We start from the raw sequence: 24,108 nt of genomic DNA, 5'->3' as shown, positions 1-24,108 counted from the left end.
ATTTATTTTGAGATTTTCAAAAGACTCCATTTAACAGCGTTATTAAATTACTAGTGTTTTTAAAGATTAACTTCGAGCGTTAGATGACAGCAAATGTAATAAAAATGTCTAGGCAAAAATGCACCACTAAATATCCAATATCAAACAGTCTCTAATATGATACGATAACTGATAAGTTGCTGATATATTGTGAATATATTTTTCTTTTATATATTTTTAATCATCTTAAAATTAAACCTGGACAATTTTATTATTTTGTGCTTTAGTCTAATACAATATATCACATAATAATAAAAAAAACGAATATCTCCCTACTTTAGCAACCTCTAAACTAATGTAGCATTCCACATGCTTATAGGCAATATTCTTAATGTATGCAGCAATTTTTTTCTGAGTAACTCTGACTCCCATGGAAGATAATGTCATGCTGTTCTGTATCTTGCTGGGAGAGTAATTAACACCATTCCTGCCTCCTTATTATCTCCGATGCTGAAGATTATAAAGACAAATGTGAGCGCATTTTACAGAAATGCAGACTCATGCCTGCAGTGTCTTTGCACCTCATCAATGTCCTTGGAAAGCATTTGCATTGGACAGAATTTTGCCATGCAAGTGCCAAACATAACAGGCCATCAGGGATCAGTTACTAACTCTCTAGTGTCTCCCCTCTACCCTTGTGATATCACTGCCACAGAGGAACTTTACTGTTTGCTCATCAATCAATCAGGTGAAGCACCAGGGTGAGGTGCTTTAATAATACTTTATCCTCATCTAAAAGAGTACAAAAGCCCTCCTGGATTAATAAATCCACTCGTTCAGCAAACATGACTATAGCGTTTTGTGATTTTGTGGTGCAAGGTCAATTTCTTGACAACACTGCACTTTCGTCAGCCTGCTGAAGGTCTTCTCTGGAGCAATAAGTCACATTTAAATTGCTACTCACCTTTATTTCTGTACTTCCGTGAACATTGTTTCATCCTGAAAGTTAGAACAGTCAAGTTCTTTTATCGTGGCTCTTTAGTGCCCCCTAGAGCTCAATGCTTCCTTGAGCAGCACACTGTAAAAAAGATGGTAAGTAAAGGTTGTAGGAGTAGTATGAAGCTGCAGACTCGGAGCCTGCTGCATCTACAGTCCCGCACCCAGAGTCCCGCATTCTCAGACCCCTCGTTTTTCGAGACAGCGCCACCTATCAAATTAGATCGGATAAACACGTGAAGAACCGTGAGTATCGTCAATTTTATTCAATGATTTATTTTTTAATCAAACTACTTTATAGCTCATCGATACACCAACATATGAACAGTCTATTTAATATTTGTAATGATAGTTTGTTACAAAATTTGAGCCGTTAATGTATGTTTTTTCGCCTTTTTCCCCCGAAAATATTTTGATAGCTAACGTTAGCCTTTAACCATGGACTTTTTGTAGACAAGCCATTGTAAAAAATTTGATTAAAATTAGTTGACATTAAAGTAGACCAATTAAATACATTATATGTGTTAATATCAAAGAATGTCATCATTCATTATTTAATCAGATTTACCTTTTTTTAATTATCGGAACTTTTCTCCTAAAACTATTGAATTAATTAATGCCGGAGTAATTATTTTACTTTATATAATTTATGTAGACTACTTAAATTAGTTCTTATAAAACGTAAGTATATAAAAAGGAGGTGTTCCTTCGTGGCCCTACTTATCACCCTGGGTATGCTTGTAATTTGCATTTGCAAAAAAAAATATTATTATTACACAATATTTTTGACAATGGCATTCATCTTTTATTTTAGGGAAGTTGAAGAATTTGACCGGGTGATTGCAAAAAGAATGAGAAAAGAAGCAACATTTGCCTACCAGAAAGTAATTATTTTACCTTATGCATTTACATTACATTTTACATTTATTCATTTAGCAGACGCTTTTATCCAAAGCGACTTATAAATGAGGAGGTTTTTTGAATGCAATTGAAGACAAAAATAAAGTCACTAACACAATTCTTTCTTCCTTTTTTCTTTGCTTTGTCCTGTTTACAGCAAGATGACAGTGAATAAGGTGATCATTAAATAAAGTACAGAATTGTTTATTATTGGTGTTTTGTCAATTATTTGAGTTTTGCTTCACATTCAAAACATCAAAAAACAGGTTTTGTAATGTTAGCATGTTAATTAGACCATTATATGTTGAACTGAAAGAAAAAAATGGAATTTGAAACATTGTACAAAAACAAACTAAAACATTGTAGCAATATAATATCACAATATTTTTCAGATGATAGTTCAATCTGTATTTGATATCCTTTCAATTACACCCACGCTCAAAAAATAAATACTGGGTAATTAGTAAGTTTGAGAACACAATGATTTTTTTTTTTTTTTTTTTGGTACATGCATTAAGCAGGGAACGCAAATATTTATTTGAATAACTTTAAATAAAAAGAGAGCGTAATCTTGCATTCCAATCACAGACGTGATTTTAGGGTGTTATACGATCTTCCGAACAGCAGGAGGCGCTGTCTCGAAAAACGAGGGGTCTGAGAATGCGGGACTCTGGGTGCGGGACTGTAGATGCAGCAGGCTCCGAGTCTGCAGCTTGATAATGTTGGGTTGTAGTACTGCAAATGTAGCAGGTCATGCAGTAGCCTATGATATGCATAGTGCATACTGCATAAATAATGAAGAGCAATTTATTGTGTTGATTTATAATGTTCTCGGATCTAAACACTCATTGAACTCACTGGCAGGTGTTGCGAAGAGCAATATGACAAGAAACCACAAGATGTCATACTTAACTCATCAAATTCATTTTTTTTTTTTTTTTTTTTTTGGAATTTGAGTCTCAAAAGCGTAGTAATAATAATAATAATTTACTCACCATTATATATCGTTCTAACCCTGTATAACTTTCTTCCATGGAGCACAAATGGAGAATTCGTCATGAAATAGGCCTATAGTGTCAATAAATGAGGACTGTCGCCGTCAACTTTCAAATATGCCTAAAAAACGCATAGGCCTAAAGGTAATGCAATACAGATACTCTCGTGTAGCCAGTGGCATAGGTTTGATTTTGAAATTGGTGGGGACGGGGACATCATTATATAGTTTTGATCGACATTAATGCTAGGGATATATCAATGTCACTGGATATTGGTAGGGACACGTCCCTAGCGTCCCTACTAAATTCTACGCCCCTGCGTGTAGCTACTATATTCCTATTCCTATATTATCTGAAGTTATAGGATATGTTTATGCGAAGTTCATTAAATCTAAGATGTTTAATTTCATATTTAATTCTCTAACCCCTCCGCTTTAAAATCAAATAGGCTATGGCTTTGGCGCCAAAGGCGTCAATGACGTCTGTCACGTGAACCAATAACGTTGAACAGCCATTAGGTATCCATCCATACGTCTTTATATTTATTCTATAAATAATATTCTTAAATATTTATAATACTATATATATATATATATGTATATATATATATATATATATATATATAGGCCTATAGGCTATATATACAAATTAACTAAATTAATTTCAACCAGGTTATGCTACAGTCTACCATATGTCAGACTAGACTAAATAAATTCCAGAACAATCACTTGGACATTTAAAAAAAACATCTCAATTAAGAACTCTAACCCTGCCAGCCCTCCACATAAGTAATGGTATAGTTTATCTTTTTTGAAAGGTTCTTATTTTCAAGAAGCTCATTATTGATTTGAGTAGCCACGTAATTTCATCAATATTCCATCTGTCAAAGATAACTAATTATATATATTTTTAAATCTGATAGCCTATATATAGCCTATTTAATCTCATCACCCCCTTTTAAATTAACAAACTGATAGGCTATTTAAAAAACTCTAGTATATTACTTAAAATATCAGTTTTAGGCAGAGTAGTCAAATATGGTCTACAATTTTGAAACTATTTTAACACAATTTGATTTTAATGCAGGAAACCCCCACAGATGTATTCAGATATGCACAGATGTACTTGTACACATATAATACAACTAGATGCACACAATCAAAAACCCTTAATGACCTGAATATTCAATCACTTCAACACATTTTTCTTATGAGTGCTGTAATTATGTAATACACTGACAGAAATGTGATTATTGCCCATATGCCTATATCATGACCTCCAGAGATTGGGAGTGTGCTGATGGCTGGGATGAAGATGAGGAACAATGTAATTATGTCATTACACTTAATCAAAAGCACACAATGTTTGGTGCACTTTCAATTCAAGTCACACTCTTGGAAATTATTGTGAAAATAAGCTTTAAAAAGGGAAGCATTCCACATTACGACTTAAGGGATAATGGCTTTGTAATTCAGCAAACATACTATTGCATATCGCTCAATCTGTGCAAATTTCTATTAGGTTTAATGGCAAATTAAAATTCAGAGTGATTATATCAGGCACGTTTTTAAAAAAAGTTATTCGAAATCTTTCTAAATGCATTCCTATACAAATCGATACATTTTTGTTGTTTAGCACATATAGCCTTATGTGATATTATCATGCCCACAGTCTGCAGCGGCTTAATAACATTAAGTTGCTATGCTTGTAACACATTCTGAACCCTGCTTAAATGCAAAAAGTGTCCTATTGGATGATTGATTGATTTTCCTCTCTGAAACAACCAGCTACGATCAGCCTTGTTCTCTTTCTTTAGCCTATCTCTAAGAGTGTAGTATTCACACAAACTTTTCCCTCAATGTGGGATGGCGTCAGTAAAATGTTTTTCAAAATAGCTTGAATAACACCCCAGGTAATAGATAGCAATATGTAGGCCTACTTCTAAATTTTCTCTAAAATGTTTAAGTTTTTCCCAAGAGGCAGAAAGACAATGTTTTTCTCTGTTTCTGCTGATTTAGACACTTAGGCATTACTTTAAATGCAATTAGATGAGAAACACTACCATAATGTTCACATTAGCTACTGACCACAAAAACAGCCCTTAGGGTCACTGTACACGACACCGTTATCAACTAAAAATGGAAAAATTGTCTGCGTTATGGTCGTTTATTTAAACGACAACGGCATTTTGGAAACATGCAAATGCAAACTTTAAAAAAAAAAAGGTTTCAAAGTGCACGTTTTTGAAAATGATACCACTGTCTCCACAGTGTAAACTACAAATTACAGGTTACGTGTTTAGTCTACTGTCAGTTGTCAAAAGTTGTCACTTTTCAATGACGCAAAGGAAAAACTTTTCCATTTTAAGTACATTGTTTACCTATAACAACGATGAACTTAATAGGAAAACGTTTTTTCTTTGCGTTTTTTGAAAAGTTTTGCATACAGACGACAACGGTTTTAAAACGATCTCCATTCACACAGATCCATGAAAACGACAAAAAAAAGGCTGCAATATGTATGCCAGTAGTTGGGCGATGTCACTTTATAAAGAAAAACTATGCGCCTATATACATGCAATTTGCACGTTTTTAGTTGAAAACGGTGTTGTGTAAAAAAACAAAATGTGTTTTTTTATATATATAAAAAAAGATAAACATTTTTGAAATAATAAAAATAATAAACATATATATATAATTTATTTTTTTATATAAAAATGTATAAATGTCCAAAGGATGCATTGTAAAACATTTTCATGTGGTTAAACTTATAAACTCAGTGAACTCATCTAAACATGAGTAAACTCAACTTGAAGAAATCAATAGGTGAGAATGTCAGGTGAGATCTTGCCATGACGGCTGATTAGCATGACCCCTCATAATGCTAAATGTGAACCGTAGAAAAAGCCAGTCATTAACCTTTGCTCATACTACCTTCTATGTGCAAAACCTCCCATTAAACTATCTCTGATGTACCTATTCTTGTTGTAATAGCAACCCTGCAGTCACAATTATTAGCTATTCCTGTCCAGGTCTTCATATAATTGGTATGTTTAATCCCTGTTCACATATTATTGGTTTACAAGTGTCATTTAAATAGGCTATGCAATGAATCAGCATTGTCATTAATGCGGATAATATCCAAAGTGTTCATTTATCATTATCGATTTCAGCCTTTAAAACCTGGCCGCTGCCTCTTGTCAAGGGAACCCTTAAAAAATGTGTATATTTAAGTTAATTTGATCAACTTATGTAAAGTTAAAGTATTTTTACTTTATGTAGCAAGTATACTAATATCAATGTACTACTTGTAAATGAACTCTTTCAATACTACTATTCCAAAACTAACTTGGCCCACATTTTAGTATATAAAAATATACTTTTACTGTAAGCATACTTTAAGTGTAACAGTAGTAAATTTTGAGTACACAACTAGATTACAACTGCAACCATATACATGTGAACTTATAGATAGTAGTTTACTTGTAGCACATGTATTTGTTTTAAGTATACTCTCAATAAACTAGTATACTGCAAGTATAATTGTGCGTTTTACTTTGAATGATCATTTGCGGTCTTACAATATTTTTTATTAGAATGATTTATACAAAATCACTGTTGTGCAAAGAGCAATAATGAACATTGCACATTTTAGACTAAATAGAATGGTAACCCACTGTCTGTTTTAAATGGTCCCACTTTTAAAATAAAAGGTATATGAAACCTTAAAGGGTTCCGTCAGGCGTTTCATGTGTAGAACCTTGAGGGGGTTTCTATGAGATCATTTTGTGGATTTAGTTTTAATTAACTTTTTCCCACCAGCCTTTTTTTTTAAAGTTCAGATTCAGATTCAGATTCAGATACCTTTATTAGTCCCCAAGGAGGCTATTCAGTTTTACAGCCAACCCATCCATTAAGGGTTAAAGTTAAAAGTTGCCAGCCACCATCAGCATTTTTGATAATTTTCAATTTTCAATTGTATGGCCCCCCAAATATTTTGTTGTATTTACTGTATATCTGAACATGCAATTTATCAAAACAACAAATAGAGTTTTATTCTAGCTTAATGCATTGTTTTTTTGTTTTTCTCAACATTTGAATACGGGCAAGTTTCATAGAAAAAGCAACATTCTGAGAAAAATGTTTTTTCGATTAAAAACTTTTCATTTTAAATTACATTTTATGACTGAAACAGCTTTTAAACATACTTTATATAACTGAAAAAAAATGAATAACCGTTAAACATGAAAGTATTTTGCAATCATAATAAGACAATTCTCTTAAAATCCTTCAACCAAGTCAGACTGCTATGCACCTGCTGAATCTCAAGGCACGTTGTGAGTTGTCCTTGACTGCAAACTTGACAGTGACAAACTTCTATACAACACCATATTACAGAAAATGAATGTGACCCAAGTAAAAAAAAAAAAAAAAAAAACATGACATCCCTATTATCATTCAATTTTTCGTGAAAATGATGACTGCTCTTGACCCTTCTTTTAAGTGGTTTATGAGCCACTCACTCCTTTCATCTAGATCTTAACTGTCACGCAAAAAAAAAGAACAACCTTTCTGATTAAGTCTCAGATCCAACAAAGAACATGAAGTAAAAATGACTCACGTGGATGATAAGCATTCACAAAGCGTGAGATTACTCAAACCTTTCAGAGGTTCTTTCTAATGGGAGGAAGGACATGGCAGTCATGCACGTGAATGTATGGTCAGTGCATTCAGTTGTTTATTTAGTCCTGATGTTCAACCAGCAAGCTTTGATGATTTTGATATGAATATATGCATGGGGGGTTAGATGAAGGCAAGATAACATGCTTGTGAATTTAGAGTGCACTTCTTTATCCCCAAACACTGTTCTAAGAGGTGCTTTAATGTCCTACTTTCAGAGTGTGGCATAAAATAGAAAAGGTCACTCTGGTTACATTTGCTTTGTCCATTGGGTTGAGACTTGAGAGTGAAATGTGGAGAGAAGAAATCGCCATCTAGTGCTGTACACACACACACACACACACACACACACACACACGTGTTCAATAAGGGGCAGATGATAAAGCCATCTCCATTAGATCAAATGCCTTAATCAGGCTTTTCTCACACACATTACATACACAATATAGGGCTCAAGAGAGTAAAACATGGGGATGATGGAGTAGGACTATATGGCCTTGAAGTGGAAACAAATAACTTCTTTTGTGGCAACAGAGTTTAAATAAACAAATGAAGTTATTTTTTTAATGTCTATCTGTTATGTTATATGGATAAACAAATATTGAGGACGTTTTGCTATATTCATTCTGTCTAAACGGTGTAACTTCCGTTTTCTTTGAACTTCCGTTTTTGCGGTAGCTCTGTATTATTTGGCATTGCTTTCAAACAGTAATTAGTGGATTTACTTATTATGGAGTTAACAAAAGTTATCATGAGCATTGTAATGGTGTTGGAGTGGATATTATAACAGATGTCAGATCAGGAAAATCTTTTTAAACGAGCAGTTCATTCATAATTCCGTAGGATATATCTTTGTGCTGTGGAAATACAAACTGGAAGAGAGAACACAATGAGCACAGCACTGAAAAGGGCTACACAAAGTCTATACATATTCTATACTATCAAAACTAGCTGTTTTTGGAGCTTGATTAAATAAATGCTTTGTTTATAATGAGGAGAACATTTTAAGCTATGAAAAATGAAGGATGTTTTAATAGTTCAAAGATCAAATTTGAAATCTCATGTCATGTTTGTGGATTAGAAAAAAGCATAATTGGCCAATTTTTCATAAAACCCATACTGTTTTTTGTGTGTGTGTTTTTTGTCAATCAAACATAAAGGCTATGCATGATCTTGAATGCTCTTTCATCATAGGTTAAATATTAAATACAAGTAATCAAAAATAATAGCAGAGATCAATTGACAGACATAATTTTGTCTCCTTGTGCCCTCCTGCATCTCCATTTTCAGTGGATTAATGCATCACAACATTCAAAGCTTGTATGGACTTTTCAAAGCCCTTATTGAGTCACATTCATTGATCCTTTTCTTTGAAAGCCTCTGATATACCATCATGACAAGAGCTAATGGTGTCAGCAGGCATCAAAGTCTTATGAACACATCAGATATTTTTATCCCCAAAACCCATTTCCGTCTCACTTCCTCCGTAACGTCACAGCCTTTTTTTATTTAAATGTTTTAATTCCGCATGCCCCAGTACAATTCTACTCAAATGTTTGTCTTGTTTTAGCAAAACTATTATTTCTAAGATAATAATGGGGTTTCACTTCATTTTGATAGTCCCTTTAACACATTCTGTTGACTATAATGTTGTATCTACATCTAACTCTCGTTAGAGTGTTAGTAGAGTATTAGTAGACTGGTCCGAATCCACTTTTGCTAGTTTAAAGACAGGAAAAATAGTCTAAAAAGGGTTGTCTCTATTCTCTTAATGAGTAATGGGTGTGTTTTGGGCGTAACGTGCAATAAACCAATCAGAGTCTCATCTCCCATTCCCATAAAAGCCAGTTGTATGCTTCTCCAGAGAGGAAACGGATCTGCTCCTGCGGTTAAAGAGTTAAAGGTTCTAGCAGACCATACGGGACAAGCCGGATTCCACATATCTTTATGTACACAATATTAATCTTTTACATTGTAATCCTTTTATTTGTAATATTTAAGAAGAAGAAAAAAGAGAAAAAAAGAAAAAAATAAGGATAATAGCGGTGGCACTTTTATGCAGAACACGTGGCTCAGTGGTGTCATGTTTTTTTTTTTTTTTTTGGCGAATCACAAGCCCACATGCTTTTACTTAATAATTCTTATACTCAATAATTCAATAATTCAAAAATATTATTGATCTGCCTGCATTAACACCATTATATGAGAACTGAACTGAGCTGGACGATGACATCACTGTTTTCTCCGGCTATATATATAAATGAACTAAATTAATAACTTTTTTCCAAAAAAAAAATTAACCATCACTTAAGCTGGACTATAACACTGTTTTCTTCTAGAAACAAAGTTTGTTGCATTATTTTCCTGTTATCACTGTAAAGCTGCTTTGAAACAATCTGTATTGTAAAAAGCGCTATATAAATAAAGGTGACTTGACTTGACTTAATATAAACAGTATTTTGGATGCAGTTGAACATACATTTTTTTCTTCAGATACTCAGAAGGCACGTGTACCAAATCTTTGCACAAATGTCACACATGCTTTTTAATGAATCTCACACTGTTTGAACTGCAGTTGCAAAGTGTTGGAGTTTTATGTAAGATGCATCACAGAAGAAACCAGTTTCTGCTCTTATACTGTCTGTCAGAACAGAGAGTGATTGTTATCATTTTCCTCTGAACTCAAGTAATTTTGAGGTCCATCTTCACTGACACACTTTAAATCATAGGGTACAGGAGCTTGAACCAAAGCCATTGGTTTTAGGATTTTAACTGAAACTGCATTTCTGGATCAGTGTTTACATTATTAATCAACTCATCCATTGAATGTTATGTTGTGAGTTAGGGGTGGGCAATCTGACAATTTTATATCCTAATCGATCTTGAAGACGTCCATGATCTACAATTTTTTAAGCAAATAGTAATGATTGTGATTCTTTTATGTCCTGGTAATAATGTTAAAATACAACAATGACTGCCTATTAGATGGCTGTGCTGACTGGCCAAATTATATCATGCATTTGAAAAAACAATTCAACAGCAGTAGGGCTGTGCGATGAATCAAATTTTAGTTTCGATCTTGGCTTCCAACGATTATAAAAATGGGATAATCAAGATAAAATGATAATTGTGCCGCATGCCGTCATTTTCCTTTAACGTAGTGTGCTTTCACCCCGCCCTCCTTAAGCGTACACTTAAAGTTCCCCTATTATGCTATTTTAAAGGCTCCTAATATTGTTTTTGAGGTCTCCTACAACAGTTACAACAGTTCATTTTTTTTATAATATACATTGCACATCACCACATTTTTCAGTGATTCTCAAACGACTCAACAGATTAATCAGTCTCTCTAAATTCCTCGTTTTTGCGAGCTACTCTGCTCTGATTGGCCAGAAGGCCCAGTCTGTTGGTATTGATGTGTCAGAAGCTAAACGTCAATTAGCTGAACTTCAGCTCCTTCCAGAGGCTTCCTAAAGCTCAACGATTGTACACACTGTAAAGACTGTATGATGACGTCGATTTTACCGTATCAATCATCATATCAAACATTGGAAGAACTTGTTATTCAACCCGAACCTCTATCGCAAGGACGACTCTCGCAGGACGTTTCTCTACACTACTCAGAGGTACATTATGAGATGATGCAGCTGTAATTCCTCACCATCAGCATTAACAAGAGTATGTCTATCAACAAACCGATGTGTGTATATTTCAATTTTTTTTGCTGTGCACATGTGGGAACTGCATCAATAACAGCGCATAGCAGAGCACTAACGTGGATGACTGACTAAACATTTATAAAACAAATCTGGATCCATCCTTTATCTTTACTCAAAGTAGTAAGAACGACAGGCAATCTGCATTACGTAGACAGACACAGTTTTAGGTAATAGTGGCCCGCCACAGCTGCTTAACAGAAGTATTTCACTAAGACAGTAATAACGTGAGTGAGTTAGCGGGCTAGCCGGAAACTTGCACAATATGAAACACAAAACAATGTACCTGTATTTTGAACACCCAGTAGAAAATACAATATAAACATCAATACAGTTTATGATTCTGAGGAGCAAGCATGGTCCAAATAAACTGGGTACTGACCCATCTTTCAAGAGTAAGCGTTTTGTGAATCCCGTGTTGAACTCTGAGATTTGAGAAGCAGTCGTCAGTAAAATGAGGTGCTATTGGCTGGTTAAGTTGTTAGCGCGAGGATAGTCTCGCGTAGCCAGACCTTCAGACTGACGGCTGAAGGTCTGGAATTCATAGCAGCTTTCTTTGGCCAAGGCCCGCCCATAAGGCCGTTTGACCGACATGTCAAACAACCAATTACAGTTCGTTTCGTTCAGCGTCACGTTTCGGGGCGAGGAAATGTCCCCACAACAACAGACCGGCGTGCAACAAGTCTCCACTAAGTGCCTCAAACAAAACTCCTGGACATCTCTTAAAGAGTCTATGCCGTGAACCTCGCATATACTTTTGAGAATCATACGTTTAGCTGATCTTAATAAATGCTCATTGTCACTCATGTAAACACAACAGTTTTTCTTCCGCAATCACACGTCTGCGCTTTGTTTCCCGGCGGACCGAAAATAATATGTCAAAATGTCAAAATGTCCATCTTGGCGAGTATTTACAAGACAGTCAGTTATGTCTTATGTGAATTCAGTTGGGAAAGAAATTGGATACGTGTCATTATTAGATCCATGCATTCAGTCTTACAGACTACTATTTTAAAGTTTAAACTCAGGATGTAGCCTAATGACTATTTTCCCAACTGATTGTTTAATGCAATACTGTGTTTTAAACTGCAAATAGATAAGTAAGTCCATAGGCTTGTTCCAGTCTGGTTATTCTCAATACTACTTTTCTATCCCATCAAATACAGCAAGCATCTAATTTGTATTTTGTGTTTTGTTTTGTTTTGAGGTCAAAAACATGATTTAAAACTGAAACAACCTGACTAAAATAACCTGACTAACTTATATCAGTGAAAGTCATTTAAAGTCAGTAACAATTGCATGTTCTTACTTTTTACAGTGTGCACTGTTATCAGATATGATCGTTTGCACTTACATTGAGCTGACATGTTTTTTAAACCTTCCATAATGTCAGTGCTTAGACCACTAGGCTATAGGTGACAAGTGTAAAACAAAAGTTTGTTGAGTATTTGAACCTCACTGCTAAGAAACATGAGAGGGGGGGAACAGAATCCGACGGCAAAAAACCAGCTGTCGGAATTCGTTCCCCCACCCTCATTATGAGAGGTTTTGATGAAGTGGCTTAAAAAAAGGCTGATTAAATTTTTTTGTGGATGGAGCTTAACTGCCATCAGTTTAAAGAATATATTTTGCCTTTTAACCATGATAGGACAGTATGAAAAAAAAACAAACAAAAAAAAAAAAACGATGACCCGGGACTTGAACTCTGGTCGTCAAAATCCCAAAAGTATGAAAAAAAAAAAAAAAAAAAAAAAAAAAAAACGATGACCCGGGACTCGTCAAAATCCCAAAAGTATGAAAGAATAAAATAAAAATAAAAAAAATAACGATGACCCGGGACTTGAACTCTGGTCGTCAAAATCCCAAAAGTATGAAAAAAAAAAAAAAAAAAACGGTGACCCGGGACTTGAACTCTGGTCGTCAAAATCCCAAAAGTGTTAAATGTCAGTGCTTAGACCACTAGGCTAGGGGACAAGTGCAAAACAAAAGTTTGTTGAGTATTTGAACCTCACTGCTAAGAAAAATGAGAGGGGGGGAACAGAATCCGACGGCAAAAAAACAGCTGTCGGAATCCGTTCCCCCACCCTCATTATGAGAGGTTTTGATGAAGTGGCTTAAAAAAAGGCTGATTCAATTTTTTTGTGGATGGAGCTTAACTGCCGTCGGATTCTTGCCGTCGGATTCTGTTCCCCCCTCTCATTTTTCTTAGCAGTGAGGTTCAAATACTCAACAAACTTTTGTTTTACACTTGTCACCTATAGCCTAGTGGTCTAAGCACTGACATTTAACAATTTTGGGATTTTGACGACCAGAGATCAAGTCACGGGTCATCGGTTTTTAAAAAAAAAAAAAATTTCATACTGTCCTATCATGGTTAAAAGGCAAAAAATATTCTTTAAACTGATGGTGAGGGTGGGGGAACGGATTCCGACAGCTGTTTAAAAAAAAGAAGAAAAAAGGCACTGACATTTATCACTTTTGGGATTTTGACGACAGGTCCCGGGTCATCATTTTTTTTTTTTTTTCATACTGTCCTATCATGGTTAAAAGGCAAAACATATTCTTTAAACTGATGGTGAGGGTGGGGGAACGGATTCCGACAGCTGTTTAAAAAAAAAAAAAAAAAAGCACTGACATTTATCACTTTTGGGATTTTGACGACAGGTCCCGGGTCATCGTTTTTTTTTTTTTTTTTTTTTTTTTCATACTGTCCTATCATGGTTTAAAGGCAAAAAAATATTCTTTAAACTGATGGTGAGGGTGGGGGAACGGATTCCGACAGCTGTTTAAAAAAAAAAAAGAAGCACTGACATTTATCACTTTTGGGATTTTGACGACAGGTCCCGGGTCATCGTTTTTTTTTTTTTTTTGTTTTTTTTCATACTGTCCTATCATGGTTAAAAGGCAAAAAATATTGTTTAAACTGATGGTGAGGGTGGGGGAACGGATTCCGACAGCTGTTTATAAAAAAAAAAAAAAAAAAAAAAGCACTGACATTTATCACTTTTGGGATTTTGACGACAGGTCCCGGGTCATCGTTTTTTTTTTTTTTTCATACTGTCCTATCATGGTTAAAAGGCAAAAAATATTGTTTAAAATGATGGTGAGGGTGGGGGAACGGATTCCGACAGCTGTTTAAAAAAAAAAAAAAAAAAGCACTGACATTTATCACTTTTGGGATTTTGACGACAGGTCCCGGGTCATCGTTTTTTTTTTTCGTTTTTTTTTTTTCATACTGTCCTATCATGGTTAAAAGGCAAAAAATATTCTTTAAACTGATGGTGAGGGTGGGGGAACGGATTCCGACAGCTGTTTAAAAAAAAAAAAAAAAAAACACTGACATTTATCACTTTTGGGATTTTGACAACAGGTCCCGGGGGTCATCGTTTTTTTTTTTTTTTTTTTTTTTTCATATTGTCCCATCATTGTTAAAAGGCAAAAAATATTCTTTAAACTGATGGTGAGGGTGGGGGAACGGATTCCGACAGCTGTTTAAAAAAAAAAAAAAAAAGCACTGACATTTATCACTTTTGGGATTTTGACGACAGGACCCCCCTCATCGTTTTTTTTTTTTTTTTCATACTGTCCTATCATGGTTAAAAGGCAAAAAATATTCTTTAAACTGATGGTGAGGGTGGGGGAACGGATTCCGACAGCTGTTTAAAAAAAAAAAAAAAGCACTGACATTTATCACTTTTGGGATTTTGACGACAGGTCCCGGGTCATCGTTTTTTTTTTTTTTTTCATACTGTCCTATCATGGTTAAAAGGCAAAAAATATTCTTTAAACTGATGGTGAGGGTGGGGGAACGGATTCTGACAGCTGTTTACAAAAAAAAAAAAAATGCACTGACATTTATCACTTTTGGGATTTTGACGACAGGTCCCGGGTCATCGTTTTTTTTTTTTTTTTTTTTTTTTCATATTGTCCTATCATTGTTAAAAGGCAAAACAATTCTTTAAACTGATGGTGAGGGTGGGGGAACGGATTCCGACAGCTGTTTAAAAAAAAAAAAAAAGCACTGACATTTATCACTTTTGGGATTTTGACGACAGGTCCCGGGTCATCGTTTTTTTTTTTTTTTTCATACTGTCCTATCATGGTTAAAAGGCAAAAAATATTCTTTAAACTGATGGTGAGGGTGGGGGAACGGATTCCGACAGCTGTTTAAAAAAAAAAAAATAGCACTGACATTTATCACTTTTGGGATTTTGACGACAGGTCCCGGGTCATCGTTTTTTTTTTTTTTTCATACTGTCCTATCATGGTTAAAAGGCAAAAAATATTGTTTAAAATGATGGTGAGGGTGGGGGAACGGATTCCGACAGCTGTTTAAAAAAAAAAAAAAAAAGCACTGACATTTATCACTTTTGGGATTTTGACGACAGGTCCCGGGTCATCGTTTTTTTTTTTCGTTTTTTTTTTTCATACTGTCCTATCATGGTTAAAAGGCAAAAAATATTCTTTAAACTGATGGTGAGGGTGGGGGAACGGATTCCGACAGCTGTTTAAAAAAAAAAAAAAAAAAACTGACATTTATCACTTTTGGGATTTTGACAACAGGTCCCGGGGGTCATCGTTTTTTTTTTTTTTTTTTTTTTTTTTCATACTGTCCTATCATGGTTAAAAGGCAAAAAAATTCTTTAAACTGATGGTGAGGGTAGGGGAACGGATTACGACAGCTGTTTAAAAAAAAAAAAAAAGCACTGACATTTATCACTTTTGGGATTTTGACGACAGGTCCCGGGTAATTTTTTTTTTTTTTTTTTTCATACTGTCCTATCATGGTTAAAAGGCAAAAAATATTCTTTAAACTGATGGTGAGGGTGGGGGAACGGATTCCGACAGCTGTTTAAAAAAAAAAAAAAGCACTGACATTTATCACTTTTGGGATTTTGACGACAGGACCCCCCTCATCGTTTTTTTTTTTTTTTTCATACTGTCCTATCATGGTTAAAAGGCAAAAAATATTCTTTAAACTGATGGTGAGGGTGGGGGAACGGATTCCGACAGCTGTTTAAAAAAAAAAAAAAGCACTGACATTTATCACTTTTGGGATTTTGACGACAGGTCCCGGGTCATCGTTTTTTTTTTTTTTTTTTTTTTCATACTGTCCTATCATGGTTAAAAGGCAAAAAATATTCTTTAAACTGATGGTGAGGGTGGGGGAACGGATTCCGACAGCTGTTTAAAAAAAAAAAAAAAGCACTGACATTTATCACTTTTGGGATTTTGACGACAGGTCCCGGGTCATCGTTTTTTTTTTTTTTTTTTTCATACTGTCCTATCATGGTTAAAAGGCAAAAAATATTCTTTAAACTGATGGTGAGGGTGGGGGAACGGATTCCGACAGCTGTTTACAAAAAAAAAAAAAGCACTGACATTTATCACTTTTGGGATTTTGACGACAGGTCCCGGGTCATCGTTTTTTTTTTTTTTTTTTTTTTTTTCATACTGTCCTATCATGGTTAAAAGGCAAAAAATATTGTTTAAAATCATGGTGAGGGTGGGGGAACGGATTCCGACAGCTGTTTACCAAAAAAAAAAAAAAGCACTGACATTTATCACTTTTGGGATTTTGACGACAGGTCCCGGGTCATCGTTTTTTTTTTCATACTGTCCTATCATGGTTAAAAGGCAAAAAATATTCTTTAAACTGATGGTGAGGGTGGGGGAACGGATTCCAACAGCTGTTTAAAAAAAAAAAAAAGCACTGACATTTATCACTTTTGGGATTTTGACGACAGGTCCCGGGTCATCGTTTTTTTTTTTTTTTTTTTTTTTTCATACTGTCCTATCATGGTTAAAAGGCAAAAAATATTCTTTAAACTGATGGTGAGGGTGGGGGAACGGATTCCGACAGCTGTTTAAAAAAAAAAAAATAGCACTGACATTTATCACTTTTGGGATTTTGACGACAGGTCCCGGGTCATCGTTTTTTTTTTTTTTTATACTGTCCTATCATGGTTAAAAGGCAAAAAATATTCTTTAAACTGATGGTGAGGGTGAGGGAACGGATTCCGACAGCTGTTTACAAAAAAAAAAAAAGCACTGACATTTATCACTTTTGGGATTTTGACGACAGGTCCCGGGTCATCGTTTTTTTTTTTTTTTTTTTTTTTTTTCATACTGTCCTATCATGGTTAAAAGGCAAAAAATATTCTTTAAACTGATGGTGAGGGTGGGGGAACGGATTCCGACAGCTGTTTAAAAAAAAAAAAATAGCACTGACATTTATCACTTTTGGGATTTTGACGACAGGTCCCGGGTCATCGTTTTTTTTTTTTTTTATACTGTCCTATCATGGTTAAAAGGCAAAAAATATTCTTTAAACTGATGGTGAGGGTGAGGGAACGGATTCCGACAGCTGTTTAAAAAAAAAAAAAAGCACTGACATTTATCACTTTTGGGATTTTGACGACAGGTCCCGGGTCATCGTTTTTTTTTTTTTTTTCATACTGTCCTATCATGGTTAAAAGGCAAAAAATATTCTTTAAACTGATGGTGAGGGTGGGGGAACGGATTCCGACAGCTGTTTAAAAAAAAAAAAAAAGCACTGACATATATCACTTTTGGGATTTTGACGACAGGTCCCGGGTCATCGTTTTTTTTTTTTTTTTTTTTTTTTTTTTCATACTGTCCTATCATGGTTAAAAGGCAAAAAATATTCTTTAAACTGATGGTGAGGGTGGGGGAACGGATTCCGACAGCTGTTTAAAAAAAAAAAAATAGCACTGACATTTATCACTTTTGGGATTTTGACGACAGGTCCCGGGTCATCGTTTTTTTTTTTTTGTTTGTTTGTTTTTTCATACTGTCCTATCATGGTTAAAAGGCAAAAAATATTCTTTAAACTGATGGTGAGGGTGGGGGAACGGATTCCGACAGCTGTTTACAAAAAAAAAAAAAGCACTGACATTTATCACTTTTGGGATTTTGACGACAGGTCCCGGGTCATCGTTTTTTTTTTTTTTTTTCATACTGTCCTATCATGGTTAAAAGGCAAAAAATATTCTTTAAACTGATGGTGAGGGTGGGGGAACGGATTCCGACAGCTGTTTAAAAAAAAAAAAAAGCACTGACATTTATCACTTTTGGGATTTTGACGACAGGTCCCGGGTCATCGTTTTTTTTTTTTTTTTCATACTGTCCTATCATGGTTAAAAGGCAAAAAATATTCTTTAAACTGATGGTGAGGGTGGGGGAACGGATTCCGACAGCTGTTTAAAAAAAAAAAAAAAGCACTGACATATATCACTTTTGGGATTTTGACGACAGGTCCCGGGTCATCGTTTTTTTTTTTTTTTTTTTTTTTTTTTTCATACTGTCCTATCATGGTTAAAAGGCAAAAAATATTCTTTAAACTGATGGTGAGGGTGGGGGAACGGATTCCGACAGCTGTTTAAAAAAAAAAAAAAAAGCACCGACATTTATCACTTTTGGGATTTTGACGACAGGTCCCGGGTCATCGTTTTTTTTTCATTTTTTTTTTTTTCATACTGTCCTATCATGGTTAAAAGGCAAAAAATATTCTTTAAACTGATGGTGAGGGTGGGGGAACGGATTCCGACAGCTGTTTAAAAAAAAAAAATAGCACTGACATTTATCACTTTTGGGATTTTGACGACAGGTCCCGGGTCATCGTTTTTTTTTTTTTTTTTTTTTTTTTTTCATACTGTCCTATCATGGTTAAAAGGCAAAAAATATTCTTTAAACTGATGGTGAGGGTGGGGGAACGGATTCCGACAGCTGTTTACAAAAAAAAAAAAAGCACTGACATTTATCACTTTTGGGATTTTGACGACAGGTCCCGGGTCATCGTTTTTTTTTTTTTTTTTCATACTGTCCTATCATGGTTAAAAGGCAAAAAATATTCTTTAAACTGATGGTGAGGGTGGGGGAACGGATTCCGACAGCTGTTTACAAAAAAAAAAAAAGCACTGACATTTATCACTTTTGGGATTTTGACGACAGGTCCCGGGTCATCGGTTTTTTTTTTTTTTTTTTTTTTTTTCATACTGTCCTATCATGGTTAAAAGGCAAAAAATATTCTTTAAACTGATGGTGAGGGTGGGGGAACGGATTCCGACAGCTGTTTAAAAAAAAAAAATAGCACTGACATTTATCACTTTTGGGATTTTGACGACAGGTCCCGGGTCATCGTTTTTTGTTTTTTTTTTCATACTGTCCTATCATGGTTAAAAGGCAAAAAATATTCTTTAAACTGATGGTGAGGGTGGGGGAACGGATTCCGACAGCTGTTTAAAAAAAAAAAAAAAAAGCACTGACATTTATCACTTTTGGGATTTTGACGACAGGTCCCGGGTAATCGTTTTTTTTTTTTTTTTTTTTTTTTTCATATTGTCCCATCATTGTTAAAAGGCAAAAAATATTCTTTAAACTGATGGTGAGGGTGGGGGAACGGATTCCGACAGCTGTTTAAAAAAAAAAAAAAAAAGCACTGACATTTATCACTTTTGGGATTTTGACGACAGGTCCCGGGTAATCGTTTTTTTTTTTTTTTTTTTTTTCATACTGTCCTATCATGGTTAAAAGGCAAAAAATATTCTTTAAACTGATGGTGAGGGTGGGGGAACGGATTCCGACAGCTGTTTACAAAAAAAAAAAAAAGCACTGACATTTATCACTTTTGGGATTTTGACGACAGGTCCCGGGTCATCGTTTTTTTTTTTTTTTTTTTTTTTTTTTCATACTGTCCTATCATGGTTAAAAGGCAAAAAATATTCTTTAAACTGATGGTGAGGGTGGGGGAACGGATTCCGACAGCTGTTTACAAAAAAAAAAAAAGCACTGACATTTATCACTTTTGGGATTTTGACGACAGGTCCCGGGTCATCGTTTTTTTTTTTTTTTTTCATACTGTCCTATCATGGTTAAAAGGCAAAAAATATTCTTTAAACTGATGGTGAGGGTGGGGGAACGGATTCCGACAGCTGTTTACAAAAAAAAAAAAAGCACTGACATTTATCACTTTTGGGATTTTGACGACAGGTCCCGGGTCATCGGTTTTTTTTTTTTTTTTTTTTTTTTTCATACTGTCCTATCATGGTTAAAAGGCAAAAAATATTCTTTAAACTGATGGTGAGGGTGGGGGAACGGATTCCGACAGCTGTTTAAAAAAAAAAAATAGCACTGACATTTATCACTTTTGGGATTTTGACGACAGGTCCCGGGTCATCGTTTTTTGTTTTTTTTTTCATACTGTCCTATCATGGTTAAAAGGCAAAAAATATTCTTTAAACTGATGGTGAGGGTGGGGGAACGGATTCCGACAGCTGTTTAAAAAAAAAAAAAAAAAGCACTGACATTTATCACTTTTGGGATTTTGACGACAGGTCCCGGGTAATCGTTTTTTTTTTTTTTTTTTTTTTTTTCATATTGTCCCATCATTGTTAAAAGGCAAAAAATATTCTTTAAACTGATGGTGAGGGTGGGGGAACGGATTCCGACAGCTGTTTAAAAAAAAAAAAAAAAAGCACTGACATTTATCACTTTTGGGATTTTGACGACAGGTCCCGGGTAATCGTTTTTTTTTTTTTTTTTTTTTTCATACTGTCCTATCATGGTTAAAAGGCAAAAAATATTCTTTAAACTGATGGTGAGGGTGGGGGAACGGATTCCGACAGCTGTTTACAAAAAAAAAAAAAAGCACTGACATTTATCACTTTTGGGATTTTGACGACAGGTCCCGGGTCATCGTTTTTTTTTTTTTTTTTTTTTTTTTCATACTGTCCTATCATGGTTAAAAGGCAAAAAATATTCTTTAAACTGATGGTGAGGGTGGGGGAACGGATTCCGACAGCTGTTTAAAAAAAAAAAAATAGCACTGACATTTATCACTTTTGGGATTTTGACGACAGGTCCCGGGTCATCGTTTTTTTTTTTTTATATACTGTCCTATCATGGTTAAAAGGCAAAAAATATTCTTTAAACTGATGGTGAGGGTGAGGGAACGGATTCCGACAGCTGTTTACAAAAAAAAAAAAAGCACTGACATTTATCACTTTTGGGATTTTGACGACAGGTCCCGGGTCATCGTTTTTTTTTTTTTTTTTTTCATACTGTCCTATCATGGTTAAAAGGCAAAAAATATTCTTTAAACTGATGGTGAGGGTGGGGTAACGGATTCCGACAGCTGTTTAAAAAAAAAAAAAAAAGCACTGACATTTATCACTTTTGGGATTTTGACGACAGGTCCGGGGTCATCGTTTTTTTTTTTTTTTTTTTTTTTTTTTTCATACTGTCCTATCATGGTTAAAAGGCAAAAAATATTCTTTAAACTGATGGTGAGGGTGAGGGAACGGATTCCGACAGCTGTTTACAAAAAAAAAAAAAGCACTGACATTTATCACTTTTGGGATTTTGACGACAGGTCATCGTTTTTTTTTTTTCATTTTTTTTTTTTCATACTGTCCTATCATGGTTAAAAGGCAAAAAATATTGTTTAAACTGATGGTGAGGGTGGGGGAACGGATTCCGACAGCTGTTTAAAAAAAAAAAAAAAGCACTGACATTTATCACTTTTGGGATTTTGACGACAGGTCCCGGGTCATCGTTTTTTTTTTTTTTTTTTTTTTTTTTCATACTGTCCTATCATGGTTAAAAGGCAAAAAATATTGTTTAAACTGATGGTGAGGGTGGGGGAACGGATTCCGACAGCTGTTTAAAAAAAAAAAAAAAGCACTGACATTTATCACTTTTGGGATTTTGACGACAGGTCCCGGGTCATCGTTTTTTTTTTTGTTTTGTTTTTTTTCATACTGTCCTATCATGGTTAAAAGGCAAAAAATATTCTTTAAACTGATGGTGAGGGTGGGGGAACGGATTCCGACAGCTGTTTACAAAAAAAAAAAAAGCACTGACATTTATCACTTTTGGGATTTTGACGACAGGTCCCGGGTCATCGTTTTTTTTTTTTTTATATACTGTCCTATCATGGTTAAAAGGCAAAAAATATTCTTTAAACTGATGGTGAGGGTGAGGGAACGGATTCCGACAGCTGTTTACAAAAAAAAAAATAGCACTGACATTTATCACTTTTGGGATTTTGACGACAGGTCCCGGGTCATCGTTTTTTTTTTTTTTTTCATACTGTCCTATCATGGTTAAAAGGCAAAAAATATTCTTTAAACTGATGGTGAGGGTGGGGGAACGGATTCCGACAGCTGTTTAAAAAAAAAAAAAAAAGCACTGACATTTATCACTTTTGGGATTTTGACGACAGGTCCCGGGTCATCTTTTTTTTTTTTTTTTTTTTTTTTTCATACTGTCCTATCATGGTTAAAAGGCAAAAAATATTCTTTAAACTGATGGTGAGGGTGGGGGAACGGATTCCGACAGCTGTTTACAAAAAAAAAAAAGCACTGACATTTATCACTTTTGGGATTTTGACGACAGGTCCCGGGTCATCGTTTTTTTTTTTTTTTTTTCATACTGTCTTATCATGGTTAAAAGGCAAAAAATATTCTTTAAACTGATGGTGAGGGTGGGGGAACGGATTCCGACAGCTGTTTACAAAAAAATAGCACTGACATTTATCACTTTTGGGATTTTGACGACAGGTCCCGGGTCATCGGTTTTTTTTTTTGGTTTTTTTTTCATACTGTCCTATCATGGTTAAAAGGCAAAAAATATTCTTTAAACTGATGGTGAGGGTGGGGGAACGGATTCCGACAGCTGTTTAAAAAAAAAAAATAGCATTGACATTTATCACTTTTGGGATTTTGACGACAGGTCCCGGGTCATGGTTTTTTTTTGTTTTTGTTTTTTTTTCATACTGTCCTATCATGGTTTAAAGGCAAAAAAATATTCTTTAAACTGATGGTGAGGGTGGGGGAACGGATTCCGACAGCTGTTTAAAAAAAAAAAAGAAGCACTGACATTTATCACTTTTGGGATTTTGACGACAGGTCCCGGGTCATCGTTTTTTTTTTTTTTTTTTCATACTGTCTTATCATGGTTAAAAGGCAAAAAATATTCTTTAAACTGATGGTGAGGGTGGGGGAACGGATTCCGACAGCTGTTAAAAAAAAAGAAAAAAAAAGCAGTTTAAAGAATATCTTTTGCCTTTTAACCATGATAGGACAGTATAAAAATAAAAAAACAAAACAAAAACAAAACGATGACCCGGGAGTTGATCTCTGGTCGTCAAAATCCCAAAAGTGTTAAATGTAAGTGTTTAGACCACTAGGCTATAGGGGACAGCTGGAAAACAAAAGTTTGTTGAGTGCTTGAACCTCACTGCTAAGAAAAATGAGAGGGGGGGAACAGAATCCGACGGCAAAAAAACAGCTGTCGGAATCCGTTCCCCCACCCTCATTATGAGAGGTTTTGATGAAGTGGCTTAAAAAAAGGCTGATTCATTTTTTTTGTGGATGGAGCTTAACTGCCATCAGTTTAAAGAATATCTTTTGCCTTTTAACCATGATAGGACAGTATAAAAAAAATAAAAAAAACGATGACCCGGGACCTGTCGTCAAAATCCCAAAAGTATGAAAAAAAAAATGAAAAAAAACGATGACCCGGGACTTGAACTCTTATTTATTTATTTATTTATTTTTTTTTTTTAAACAGGAAAAGATTAAGGACAATCGGGCCTGGCTCAGTATAAAACTGATTTTCAGCAGGTTCCTGCTCTGCAGAACATAAAAACCACATACACAACAAAGCTCACACACTAGACAGCTAAAGACAACAACAGACACACAAAACCAAGATATTGGGCAACAGGAGGGGCTATAGAGCCATCTCAATGGTCACAGATATACCCGTCCATTAAATGGCGAGCAAGTGTTATTTTAAATAGTCTTCTTGATGTGATAG

General features: G+C 34.9%; 1 protein-coding gene across 2 annotated transcripts in view; it reads right to left on the bottom strand.

Moving 5' to 3' along the window:
- Positions 1 to 3,037, bottom strand: part of lrrn1 (leucine rich repeat neuronal 1) — a 53,054-nt gene extending 50,017 nt beyond the window's left edge. For both annotated transcript variants that reach the window (XM_079627349.1, XM_079627352.1), the window contains exons 1-2: positions 2,871 to 3,037; positions 944 to 1,057 (exon numbers count right to left, since the gene is read on the bottom strand). The gene's annotated coding sequence lies outside the window, so the exon portion shown is untranslated. The remainder of the gene's footprint in view (positions 1 to 943; positions 1,058 to 2,870) is intronic.
- Positions 3,038 to 24,108: the final 21,071 nt, after the last annotated feature.

The sequence above is a fragment of the Phoxinus phoxinus genome (genome assembly GCF_949152265.1).
Source record: "Phoxinus phoxinus genome assembly, chromosome: 11".
Classification (NCBI taxonomy): domain Eukaryota; kingdom Metazoa; phylum Chordata; class Actinopteri; order Cypriniformes; family Leuciscidae; genus Phoxinus; species Phoxinus phoxinus.
The sequence above is the reverse complement of the archived record's forward strand: the minus strand, read 5'-3'. Positions and strand labels throughout refer to the sequence as shown.